This window comes from Sarcophilus harrisii, chromosome 3 (genome assembly GCF_902635505.1).
Source record: "Sarcophilus harrisii chromosome 3, mSarHar1.11, whole genome shotgun sequence".
NCBI lineage: Eukaryota > Metazoa > Chordata > Mammalia > Dasyuromorphia > Dasyuridae > Sarcophilus > Sarcophilus harrisii.
The window spans coordinates 469,750,537-469,764,891 of record NC_045428.1 but is presented as its reverse complement, the minus strand read 5'-3'; the positions used below and the strand labels follow the sequence as shown (position 1 = coordinate 469,764,891).

General features: G+C 34.8%; 1 protein-coding gene across 1 annotated transcript in view; it reads left to right on the top strand.

Moving 5' to 3' along the window:
* Positions 1-9,281: 9,281 nt before the first annotated feature.
* Positions 9,282-14,355, top strand: part of CCDC82 (coiled-coil domain containing 82) — an 80,513-nt gene continuing 75,439 nt past the window's right edge. The window contains exon 1 of the mRNA XM_003764296.4: positions 9,282-9,391. The gene's annotated coding sequence lies outside the window, so the exon portion shown is untranslated. The remainder of the gene's footprint in view (positions 9,392-14,355) is intronic.

Here is a 14,355-nt window from a genome sequence, read left to right as displayed (position 1 = left end):
TATATAATTTGCCCAGGATCACACAGTTCATTTTACATATAAATACCTAATTACAAATGGACCCAATTATCTGTGTACCTAAGTACCAAAATATCCAAGTATCTGATTATATGAATTTTTTCTGCTTAAACCAGTTTGTAACAGTTTAGATTAGACTGAACTAGTTTGGACTAGTTTGAACCATTTTAAGCTTATTGCTGGTGGGACTCCTAACTTTGAGAAATTCCTGTAGGTCCTAATAACTGAGGCAGTACCAAACAAAATGAAGCTCCTCCTGGATAGTCTGGAATAGTCTAACTAAGATAAAGGGACCATCACACATCTTTAATTACCAATTTTAGCTTTGGATCAGTGGTTCTGAAATTGAGTCAAGAATTAGCACATTTATCCAGTAAGACAAATGGAAGGATAAGATATTATGGTAATGTATCTAGTCAGTGCTACTACAACTTGTGGCAAATAAAATCAATAAAGATCAATTGAGGTAAATGATTCTGAGGAAAACTAACATGAAATGTTAACAAAGATGGTCAGATAGGCAACTTTAGTAAATCTAGTGACCACAATGAGAAGGACGGGACCATCTTCATTAATACCCAACAAAGAAGGGGTCAAAGAAAAACTAGAAAATATTATGAAAAGCAAAATGGATAATTTTGATTACATTAAATTTAAAAAAAATGTTTTGAACAAACAAAACCAATGTAGTCAAGATTAGAAGGGAAACAGAAAGCTGGGAAAAATTTTTACAGCCAGTGTTTTCAATAAAGACCTCATTTCTAAAATATATAGAGAACTGATTCAAATGTATGAGAACATAAGCTATTCCTCAATTGATAAATGGACAAAGGATATGAATAGACAATTTTTGGATGAAGAAATTAAAGCCATTTATAGTCATATGAAAAAAATGTTCTAAGTCACAACTGATTAGAGAAATGCAAAATAAGACAACTGAGGTATAAGTCAGACACTTCTCAGATTGGCTAAGATTTCAGGAAAAGATAATGATACATGTTGGAAGGGATGTGGGACACTAATACATTGTTGATGGAGTTGTGACAAACTGTGCATACCCTTTGATCCAGCAGTGTCTCTATTTTGGGTCTGTATCACAAAGAGTTCATAAAAAAGGAAAAAGAACCCAAATATATAAAAATGTTTGTAACAGTCCTTTTTTGTGGTGACAAGGAACTGGAAATTGAGTGGATGCCCTTCACCTGGGTAATGGCTGACTAAGTTATGGCATATACAGGTGATGGAATATTATTGTTCTATAAGAAATGATGAGCAAGCTAATTTCAAAAAGGCCTGAAAAGGTCTTACATAACTTGATGCTGAGTGAAGTAAATAGAACCAAGAGAACATTGTAAACAGTAACAACAAGATTATGTGATGATCAGCTATGGTGGATCTGGATCTATTCAACAAGGTGACTCCAATAGATTTGGGATGGAAAGTGCCATCTACATCTAGGGAGAGAACTATGATACTGAATGTGAAACAAAGCATAGTATTTTAATTTGTTGTTGTTGTTTGTTTGTTTGCTGTCTTTTTTTTTTAACTTTCTCATGTTTTTTTTTTCTTTTTGATCTAATTTTTCTCGTGCAGCATGACAAATGTGGGAATATATTGAGAAAAATTGCATCTTTAATCTATATTCAATTGTTTGCCATCTAGGGGAGGGAGGAGGTAGGGAAAGAGGAAGAAATATCTGGAACACAAAATTTTGCAAAGGTGAATGTTTTGTTTTGTTTTGTTTTTATTTTTTTAAATTATAATAACTTTTTATTGACAGAACCCATGCCAGGGTAATTTTTTACAACATTATCCCTTGCACTCACTTCTGTTCCGATTTTTCCCCTCTCTCCCTCCACCCCCTCCCCCAGATGGCAAGCAGTCCTATACATGTTAAATAGGTTACAGTAGATCTTAGATACAATATATGTGTGCAGAACCGAACAGTTCTCTTGTTGATCAGGGAGAATTGGATTTAGAAGGTATAAATAACCTGGGAAGAAGAACAAAAATGCAAACAGTTTACATTCATTTCCCAGTGTTCTTTCTTTGGGTGTAGCTGCTTCTGTCCATCATTGATCAATTGAAACTGAATTAGGTCTCTTTGTCAAAGAAATCCATTTCCATCAGAATACATCTTCACACAGTATCATTGTTGACATATATAATGATCTCCTGGTTCTGCTCATTTCACTTAGCATCAGTTCATGTAAGTCTCTCCAAACCTCTCTGTATTCATCCTGCTGGTCATTTCTTACAGAAAATAATATTCCATAATATTCATATACCACAATTTACTCAACCATTCTCCACTTGATGGGAATCCATTCATTTTCCAGTTTCTAGCCACTACAAACAGGGCTGCCACAAACATTTTGGCATATAGAGGTCCTTTTCCCTTCTTTAGTACCTTGGGGTATAAGCCCAGTAGTAGCACTGCTGGGTCAAAGGGTATGCACAGTTTGATAACTTTTTGGGCAATTCCAGATTGCTCTCCAGAATGGTTGGATTCATTCACAACTCCACCAAAAATGCATCAGTGTCCTAATTTTCCCGCATCCTCTCCAACAATCATTATTATTTTTTCCTGTCATCTTAGCCAATATGACAGGTGTGTAGTGGTATCTCAGAGTTGTCTTAATTTGCATTTCTCTGATTAATAATGATTTGGAACACTCTTTCATATGAGTGGTAATAGTTTCAATTTCATCATCTGAAAATTGTCTGTTCATATCCTTTGATCATTTGTCAATTGGAGAATGGCTTGGTTTCTTATAAATTAGAGTCAGTTCTCTATATATTTTGGAAATGAGGCCTTTATCAGAACCTTTAACTGTGAAGATGTTTTCCCAGTTTGTTGCTTCCCTTCTAATCTTGTTTGCATTAGTTTTGTTTGAATAAAGGCTTTTTAATTTGATGTAATCAAAATTTTCTGTTTTGTGATCAATAATGGTCTCTAGTTCACCTTTGATCACAAATTTCTTCCTCCTCCACAGGTATGAGAGATAATCTATCCTATGTTCCTCTAATTTATTTATAATCTCGTTCTTTATGCCTAGATCATGGACCCATTTTGATCTTATCTTGGTATACGGTGTTAAGTGTGGGTCCATTCCTAATTTCTGCCATACTAATTTCCAATTATCCCAGCAGCTTTTTGTCAAATAATGAATTCTTATCCCAAAAGTTAGGATCTTTGGGTTTGTCAAACACTAGATTGCTATAGTTGACTATTCTGTTTTGTGAACCTAACCTGTTCCACTAATCAACTAATCTGTTTCTTAGCCAATACCAAATGGTTTTGGTGACTGCTGCTTTATAATATAGTTTTAGATCAGGTACAGCTAGGCCACCTTCATTTGATTTTTTTTCATTAATTCTTGTGAGATTCTCGATCTTTTTATTCCATATAATTTTATTTATTTTTTAGATCATTTAAAATATTTTTTTGGAAGTCATTGGTATAGCACTAAATAAATAGATTAGTTTGGGAAGTATTGTATCTTTATTATATTAAACCTATCCAAAACATAATATTTTTCCAATTATTTAATCTGACTTTATTGTGGGAAAGTTTTTTAATTTTCTCATATAATTCCCGCTTTCCTTTGGTAGATAGATTCCCAAATATTTTATCTTTGAATGGAATTTCTCTTTGTATCTCTTGCTTTTTGGTTTTGTTGGGATGTATAAAAATTCAAAGGTTTATGGGTTATTTTTAACCTCCTTTCTAAAGTTTGAATTATTTCTAATAGCTTTTAGTAGAATCTCTGGGGTTTCTATTATACCATCTATCATCTCAAAGAGTGATAGTTTGGTTTCCTCATAGCCTATTATTCCTTTAATCTTTTCTCGACTCTTTTGCCCGGCTAGTGTTTCTTAATATTGAATAATAATGGTGATAGTGGGCAACCTTGTTTCCCTCAGATCTTACTGAAAGTTCCAGTTTTTCCCCATTGCATATGATGCTTACGTGGTTTTAAATATATCTCCTGACTTTTTAAGAAAAGTCCATTTTATTCCTATACTCTAAGTGTTTTTATTAGGAATGGATGTTAATTTTACCAAATGCTTTTCTGCATCTATTGAGATGATCATGTGGTTTTTGTGAGTTTGGGTTTATTATTGTGATTATTAATAGTTTTCCTAATATTAAACTCTCATTCTGGTATAAATCCTACTTGGTCATAGTGTATTATCCTGGGGATGATTTTCTGTAATCTTTTTGCTAATATTTTATTTAAGATTTTAGCATCGATATTCATTAGGGATATTGGTCTATAATTTTCTTTCTCTGTTTTCAGCCTACCTGGTTTAGGTTTCAGTACCATGTCTGTGTGGTAAAAGGAGTTTGGTAGGACTCCTTCAATCCCTATTTTTTCAAATAGTTTATGTAGCATTGGAGTTATAAGTGTTTGGTAGAATTCACATGTAAATCCATCTGGTCCTGGGGATTTTGCAAAGGTGAATGTTGAAAACTATTTTTGCATCTATTTCAAAAAACAAAATACTATCAAAAAATCTAAATTTTTTAAAAAATTCTACAGAATGTTACTCTGAAACTTATTTAGCTATTGTAGCATTTATAAAAGCATGCAAACCTCTATTTACAAATTGGCAGTAAAGAAATTATTTTTTAGTTTCTGGTTTGTTTGTGACAATATAAATTCCCTGTGGACTCCTCCTCTTCTGTTTCTCTCATACTTTCTAACTTGGCCAAAGTTAGGAGAAAGAAAGATACTATCACTTTGAAGATTTCACATAGACAAAAACTTCCCAATATGATAAGGTCATGAGAGGAAAACTATTTTATTTACACAAGAATGACATTAAATACTATTAATGGAGCCCCAAATATAATTGGTGTATATACATAAAAATCTCTTTTTCAGCTTAATGGTAAGATTTAAAATAATTTGCTCTACTTTTTAATTATTCCATTCTCCAACTAGGAATACAGGCATTTCTAATTCTTCATAAGTTCTGAAGAGTGGCAATAGGATATATATACTCTTATCAACCTCCATCCTCAATCAAGGATCTTCTTTAAGGAAAAAATTTCTTCAAAGGATTGTTTCTATGAGATTTTGCTGGGTTTTGTATTGTCAGTTATTTCTAAATTATCACACTGAACAAAAATTTTCCCAGATAAAATTGGAATCTTTCTTCAACAGAGTACTTACTTTTAAGTGAGAATCAAAATGTAGAATTTAAAATCAAAAAGGAAAGCCAGGTCTCTACTTATAGTTCACCAGGAGACACTCCTCTCCCTGTGATAAAATCTCACCAGGAAGTGCCCACAAAAGGAGGGGTTCCCCAAGAGATTTTAGGAGGGTCAACGGCTTTCTCATAATCCCAAATGAGCCCTGCCATTTGTGGCAAATAAAATTAAGAAAAACTGATTTTGCTTGGAGTCATGTATCTCAATTTAACTTTATTGATTTTTATTTACCACAAACTTTTTATAGGAGTTGGCATCATATAAGAAAATGTGACCCTAATAGAGTTAAATTGACAACAGGTCCAGATATGAAGGGACAACACAGATCAATCAATCTAAAATAATTTATGCAAGTACTATATATCAGACACTGTACTAAGCAAAGGATACAAAAAGAGGCAAAAAGTCAATTCCTGTACTCAAGGGGTACATATCTAAGGGGGGAAAGGGAAAATTATAGGTGTATGTGTGTGTGTATATGTGTGTATATATATATATATATATATATTTACATATACTACATATACATACACACCATATATACAAACAGGCTATATATAGAATAAATGAGAAATAATTAAGAGAGGAAAGGCACTAGAACTAGAGTTGGGAAAAATTTGCTTAGGAATGACCAAATGACTGGGTACATATACATATTGTTTTCAGGTTTAATGTTCTAGCCTACAGATAACTATGGGTTTTAAGACTAAACCCATGCAAAATATTAACCATTATTCTGCTTCTCCAAATAGTCCTAAAATTTCTATGACTGCCATGCTGATTTCTTTTGCAAATTATTTCATTAGTGTTATTTCATTGGAGAGAGGGAACATCAAATAATTGCAGCCCTCCTAATTTGGGAACAGGAAAAATTAAAGGTAGTAAGAATGCCAAGTGGATATCAAATTAGAGTTTCACTAAATCTGGACTAGTTATCTACTCCAGCCCTATCTAGTTTGTAAACTAAGTGTTAAGGTGTCAAATAGTGAGTGAAATTGAAATCATGGAATAGAAACATTACATATCAAACCTAAAAGTGGTGGTATACACTAAAGAGTACATAATATCTTTGGATCCAGTATTAGGAATTATTACTTCATAACATAGCCTTAATAAGAGTATGAAAACAAATGATACTTCCTGTAAGATAGAGGATTTAATGTTATAACTCAATTCAAGAAATATCAGGTTCTGAGATTACAAAGACTTGAACAAGCCCTGCCCTTAAGAAGCCTGAATCAGAATAAAAGGAAGGTCTTGTTTGGGAGTGAGGAAGAAAGTGTTTGTTAAGCTTTAAATGGAAAACACTTCACACAGTCACCTGTCTTCAACCTTATTGAGTCTTCATGAAGACTACATCCTATCTCTTTTCCATTGAATTTCCATGAATCATGACATTCACAGTATTTCTCAAGTAGTTTCTTAGTGGAACACATCAGCATTTCTCCACCACAAGTTTTTTGTGCTTGATGCTGCTTTCCCATTAAAAAAGAAATAACCATCCTCACTTAATCCTAAACTGGCTGAAATTTTTTTTTTCAGCATTTCAGCTCATTTTAATAACTGGAGTTGAGGATACATTTGTCACGAAGTTCTTCATCAACCCCTTCTTCCTCTCTATAAGTGTGGAAACTCTGGGTGTATGTGCTTTTCTTTTTCTTTTCTTGAACTTTTCTTGATTTCAAGAAAATCCTATTCCACAGAGAGTCTGACCATAGAAAGAAAACCCAATGATTCTCCCTTCTCTACTTGAACCTTTTATATTTAATGTCTGGATACCATCTCACAAATACCTTGCCAATGGGATTATTTTTTTCAAAATGTGTTGGTAATCTGCATTAAAGTTATATCCTTTCTACTCACAAAGACAAAAGAAATTTCAGGTTGAGCTTCATATCTAGTCCCACATTTGGGGGGACTATCTCTAGTCCTATCTCTATTTTTATGTAGACATAATTTCTTCCTAAAAGTGGGCTGATGGTGGAATTTTCCTTTCTGCTATTATGAAGGAACTGTGTGCAGGGATTTAGTTTCTGGAAAATATTTAGATTAAGTATCAAGGAAATATTTTTAGTCATTCCATTAGTGTAGAATGAACAAGATAGGCTGATGGATTGTTTCATGCCTTCTTCATTTTTTAGTGTAGCTATTTTTCCCAAAGACTTCCTTCTGGAATATTGTGAATTAAAGTTGATACTTGAATTAAGAATAATTGTCCTTAATTTTCACACAGTATTCACAGCTGTGTATAATTTACAAATAATATGTATATTTTGTAGCTTAAAGTTTCCTTCACCTTTACTTCGACCTTATACAAAAGGCAGTTTTAGCATCATTATGAGCCAACACTTCCATGGTCATCTAAAATTATTTCCACTATGATAATGCCTTTATAATTGCCTGCAGCTTATAATATTTTGGAAGTGTTTTTAAAGGATATGAATGATGATTCTTAAATGTCAGATGAAGTTAGTTGGCAGGATGTGATGTTGCGAAGTATTATTAATTGCCAAATTCACTAATTTTAGTCAATGACTGTTAGTGGGTTTGAAGGTTGTTGCTTTTTTTATTTTGGAAAATGTGTGTGTGCATTCATGTGTGTGTGTGTATGTGTGTGTGTGTGTGTGTGTGTGTGTGTACAGGTGGTCGTCCTGGACTGTCTAGGTATATAGAAAACCCATGACAAAATTAATGTTATCTCTGGTATTCATATAAAAGGAAAAAGTTTTCCATAGGTACAAATGATAGCTAATCTTGGTGAATACTAGTCTAGCCATACATGTAATTTTGAGATTCTATGGACTAGCAAAAAAAAAGAGAAAGAGAAATAGAGAAATTCTATGGATTATTCTATTTCCCTTCTTGGTCTGCCTCTGGCAATCAATGTCACTGTAACATTTTCCTAAGGCCTCAACCACCAGTTCATCTTTTAAGCATCCTAGGTATGCCTCATTACCTGAGTTTTTCTTTCAAAATCTTCAGGAGAAAAGAGGGTTGCTCAGGAGCCTAAGGGAGTCATATGCCATTTGCCATCTGTCCCTCAGATGCTGGTATTCCAAAGGACTATACCTTACTGGACTATGAAATTATTTTGTTCCTGAGTGTATTTTTCTTAATTACAGTTGATTTGAATTGAAAGTGTTTTCTTTTTCTATTGAATTTTTGCTAACACCTAGACTAACATTCTAATGGTAATTGAATTAATGATTGATTTGTGAAATTATTAAATGGAACAAGCATGCCTGGCTCTTTGAGTACTTGCCTGAAAAGACCATGAAGGCAGTGGAAAGTGAGTTTTACAATGATACTTTAATAAGACGCAAAGGGTATAGGGAAAAATATCTCAGAAAGTAGAAACAAAAAGTGAAAGATTTACAGAGGGAGATAGTTCAAAAACAGGGATAAAATGGTGAAAGAAGGCAGGCAACATGAGGAAGAGGAGGGAGAGGGGGAAAGGTATTGAGAATCATTCACATAACCATGAATAGGAATTGGGAACACTTAGTAGTATGAACCCAATGGAGATGAAAGAATCTGGGGGTAGGGGAGGGTGGCAAGAGTTTAAGGTCTTATTTTTATAGAAATTTTTGTAGAGAACAGACCAACTCTTAGCCATGCCATCCTGGAGTGAGTTCATTAACATATCTAGATCATCTCAAAGTTGTCAATAAAACTTAAAAGTTAACGTATCTAGTTCATCTCAAAGTTATCAGCAACATTTGGTATTATGCTGGTCTCACTTCACATGTCTGGAACTTTTCTAAGATTAAATATCATAAGATCAAAAGGTCCCTACAGCAAAGCTTACATGGTATCCCCTGATTCAGTACAGGATGTGATTTTTAGTTAATAGAAGATACAATTTGCAAACTATGTTCCTTTGATCTTTTGGACAGTTTGTACATGACTTCTATGTTCCCTTTTGTAATCTAACTTCCTGCTATTGCTACTTTTCTTGGTTACTTATAAACTTATTATATTAACTAGAAGGGAGGGGAGTCTCAAAGGGACCAGAACAAGATATAATTTAAAACAGTAAATCCATTACAACATAAACTCCTTTGTTACAGTATAAGTTCCTTGTGGGCAAGGATCATGTTATTTGCTCATATTGGTATTCGCAGGACATAGACAAAAAGTGCCTGACCCATAGTAAGTACTTAACAAATTTTCTATCATCTATCCATTTATCTATCTGTCTAGATGTGGTCTGATACAGTGATGAGGAAGCTAATTTTTCTAAAGCAGCTAAGTAATCTCTGGCTGATGGATGTAAGGATTGGTTATTTAAATGTTGGTTGGTGATTGCTAAGACTTTACTACTCTTAGGTACCTAAATTGCATGCCGCCTTCTCCCAGAAAAATAATTGCTTCTTTGAATAACTTTGTGAATTTCATTGTATTTGGTTTTTGCTTCTTAAAAGGTGCACATTCAAGAGCATAAAGATAATAGAGAGAGTTTGATTCAGACCATAGTTTCTGTTCCATGATGCTTCTGAGAAAGACTGTGTGGTTTTTCACTTTAGAGAGTTACTTGTAGAGATCGTCATCCTTTAAAACTATTATGAATTATCTTATAGTAAAGTTAAAGAGATGTGATTTTTTAAAACTCAAACTTGATAGGGGGGAGGGAAAGCTCAAGATTCTGCTTTTCCTTATGAATTTTAGCAAGGATAATCTGAGGATAATTTATCTTTGGAGATGCTGCTTGGTTCTTTGAGCCCTAATTCTTTACACTACTAGAAGAAACAATGCAAGAATTAGGAAGAGGGAATCGAGTAAACAAGTCTTTGAAATGCATCTTAAGAATCACAAGAAGTAATGTGGATTCATGGGAGTAAATGTAGAATTAGAGGAATTCTTTTCTTTTTTTTAAACATCTGGATAAATATTTTTATACGCTCTTTTTCAGTGGCAGTGTTGTGTTGAATATAGGAAAGGCCATGTGGATTCAGGGCTGTGTCTTACAAAATCCCATTCTGCAAATGAGGGATAGGAACTGCCTAATTAGAAGACTACTAACTTGTACATTTCTGTTCCAAACAAAAATAAAAATAGTAACTATGAAAATCTCCTGTTTAAAATGAAGTTCTTGACCTTATCAGCCCTGAACATAGTTGAATATTGAGGATTTTAAAGCAAATGGTTGTTGGTGTGAATTAATCCATCTTAAAGAGATTCCATGTGCATCTGAATTTAAAGTTAACTGTTTTTTCTTGTTAAACAAGTTTAAGGGGGTGGCAGAGGGGGAGGAACAAGAAGGAGAAGAGAAACTAGGAGGATCAGAAGGAAACGGAAGAAGAGGATAAGAACAGTGGGTGAGGGGGAAGGAGAAGAAAGGGGAAAAGGGAAGGGAAGGGGAGAAGATGGAAAAAGTGGAAGAAGAGGAGGAGGAGGAGAAGGATGAGGAAGAGAAGGAAAAGGAGGAAAAAAATAACAACTATAAGAAAAAGGAGAAGGAGGAGAAGGAAGACAAATTAGAAAAGGTTAAGGACCTAGAGGAGGGAAATGAGGGAGAAAGACCAGGAGGAGAGAGGAAAAGAAAGAGGAGAAAGAAGAAGAGAGGGAAGGAGGGGGAAGAGAGAAGGGAAAGAACAACAACCACCCTTTCAATAATTAATTGCCTTTTAAGATTTCATAGTAGGCCATCTGAACTATCTTTAACTTATGTTTTCTGATTATATGTGACCAGATCTTAACTAGATTGGCCAACTAGGACTTTGCCTCAGGCAAAAAAAATTAGAGAACATTGACAGCATTTGTACTTCTTCAAAAAGTAAAAACAGCTGAGCAAATGAGTAGATAGCATATGTGATGGGAAAGAGCATGTTTCCCCCATTTGTCATACTGATGAGGTACGAATCATGAAGGAGTCACTATCAAAGCATTCAAGTCAAGGGGCAAATCTATATTATAATGCTTATAGCAAATGCTATATTATAATACAAGCAGGCTAAGTTCCCCAATAGAACTCACAATTAACAAGGGGAAAAGTGGGACCTTTTATGGGGAAGGACCCAAAGCAAGGTGTATAAATTATGGTAATTGTGTGCATCAGCAAACCAATTGGTAGTCATGGTCTTCCTATTTATTTAAGAAAAACTTGGAAGTTGACATCTATAACTTAACCTTCAGATTCTATTCTAATTATGGGCATCAATAAAGGATAGCTCTATTGGTGCAAGACAATTTGTCAGTACAAGATAATTCTACAGGGTCAGTTTCTTCCTCCCTGGGGCCGACTTAGATACTGAGTTGCTACTAAGAAACACTGTCTTTTGCTGGAGTCCATTCATTCACCCCATCAATACCATGGCTTCCCTGTATCTGACTATAACCATCCTAATGGTGGTAGAGGAAATAAGAGTCTGTAAATGGTGGTGGGAAGCAAGGAGTGTTTCAACCTCCCCACCATGACCAATAGATTGAGAGGTAGGAGTTAAAGAGCAACCAGTACTTGATGGGGTAGCCAGAGAAACAATATTTTAGGAGGGAACTAGATCTCAGTGAGAGCCAGCAGATAGAGAAATTGAGAAATAAAATAATTTAAAATGAAAGCAATTATTAACTATAGAACAGACATTCCACTGAGGACAGAAAAGGGAGGATAGATCAAATGTTATACATTTGATTGAAGGGTAGGGCTGAGGGAAATGGAAGCAAGACAGAAGGCAATGGGGCATGGAGAATAGAATTTGTATCATGACAGCTACAGGTTCAAAATCACTGGGATAAGGAGACCATAGCCAGGTGGGAATATGCATAACATTGAAGAATGAGTCCATGTAGAGTACCACAGACTGGGTCTGTTGAGGGAGGAAAGTGATTAGCCTTCTCAAGAACTTCTCTCAAAATCCAATTTTGTAACAAGTATTGATGTAGAGTCTTATGGGCCCCCCAAAACTAGACATAATACTGAGAAACAGATAAAAGCATAGTCTTAGAGAGTCTGAATAGGAATCAGGAATTGGCAATTCAGGATAAATCTGATCTAAGAAAGTCCCCCAAGAACTAGAGAAATTTCGCCTTGTAGTAAAGCATCTTAGATTTGAAACTGATTCAAGTCAAAACATATAATGTACTGGTAGATATGTTAGTTTCAAAAAGCTTTCCAGAGCATATCATTTCTTTTCCATGCCTATTGGAAGATACAAGCTAAATAAAACATTATTTAAATGTACTCAATAGCTATGAAGGATCTTTCCACAATTGAGCTGTCCCCCTAAATCTCTGTTCACTCATTTGTATGGATACCTATCTACTCCCTATAAGTAGACACTTCCTGGAAGCTACAAGTCAAGATTTCAAAAGAAAGTCTAATAATAAGGGAATAGAGATAATGAGTTTTCTTACTTCTTCCTATACAATTCTCTCTCTCTCTCTCTCTCTCTCTCTCTCTCTCTCTCTCTCTCTCTCTCTCTCTCTCTCTCTCTCTCTCTCTCTCCTCTTTTCCTTTTCTCCTCCCCCTCTTCACTCTTCCCAACTGTAACCTTTTGCTTGTACAATGAGAATTAAGTAGAATCTATTCCTAGAATTTATAGAGTTGGAGAGGAAGCTAGAAGTCATCTAGTCAACTATACTTGAATCTTAACAATATATAGACCACCTATGATAGAAGCTAATGTCCTACATTCAATATTTTAGAGAAGTATACACAATTTTATTTTTATATCTTAAAATACATTTTGTTGATACCTTTTTATTAATATCAGTTTTTTAAAAACTCTCTCCTCCAGCAAAAACCCTCCCTTGTGACAAAGAAAAATAATTATGCAAAATTTATGGTCATATGTTGAGAAACAGGATGCTATAGTAACTAAAGAGTGTAAGTTTCAGGCCCAGGAAGATCCAGCTGTATGACTCTGGGCAAATCATTTTACCTCTCAGTATTTCAGGAAGATCTTTAAATCTAAGTTGGAGAAAGGTCCTGATTTGAATTGCCCAAGGGAGCTAGTCTCACCAGGAACTCTCTTCAACAATAAAAATCATGTCCAGTCCCCATCCTTTGTTAAATTATGTAGTCTCTGGATCTGGCAATCCCCTATTTCTCTGCATTGAGAATGGAGGTATGTTTCATTATATGTTCCCTAAGACTCTATATTCAATCTTTGGCCTTCTGTAAAAATAATTTTTATGGCTATATTACCCCCATTCAGAGTTCCCTCCTGAAAAATCAGAATCTGGTTCATGTCTCTTAAAGAGTGTCTAAGTCCTGCAAGCATTCAGGATAACAAAAGCATTAACCAAAAAACAGGTTTACTAAATGCAGTGAAAAAAAAAGAGGGAGTGGTCTCTAAACTTGTTTGGTAAAATAATACTTAATGTTCCGTTAGTGAACTCTATTTTCCTTCCCAAAAAAGCTTTAGTCATAGTACTCCCACCATACACACAGACATGTGCAAGTGCATAATACACACACACACACACACACACACACACATCTCACACATTGCATTTAATGGCATACCAGAAACATGAATGGAATACATGAATTTAATGAAAAAAAAAACTGCATTTCACAGCTGCCTGCTTCTCTCTCAAATCTGCTCAGTCCCCTTGGTCACTGGACCCTGTGCCTTAGCTATCACTATTCTCTTGGTTTGTATCTCATTTTCAGTATGGTCCTACAACTCTCTGATTCCAACATCCATATGGCCACCAGCCATCACAGATCCTGCCATTCCCATCTTGGCCATGAAATTCCTTGGCATTTACCCAGCAACACAGTTTCTTCTTGGCTCCAGCTGGCTCCACATTCACTGTGGCCACATTGCCTGGAAGCCCTATCTTCCTATTCCATTTCCTCCTCAGCTTTTTTCCATCCCACACAAAGGAGAGGAATCTTTTGACATATGCTTAGGATATAAGCAAAAGCACTTTAAATACTCTGAAACATGATTCAATGATAAGTGTGTTGTTTTTGAATATTTTAGTTCTTTCACATCTGAATTAAAACTGATTTTTTTTAAGTTCCACACATTGGTCCCAGTTTAAGCCTCATGAAGTAAAACAGAGCCATTAGGTATCTTTCACATGCTAGCCCTTAAACTATTTCAAGATCTTATTTTCCCTCACCTAACTTTTAAATGGATCTTAATCTGACATGGTTTTCAGAT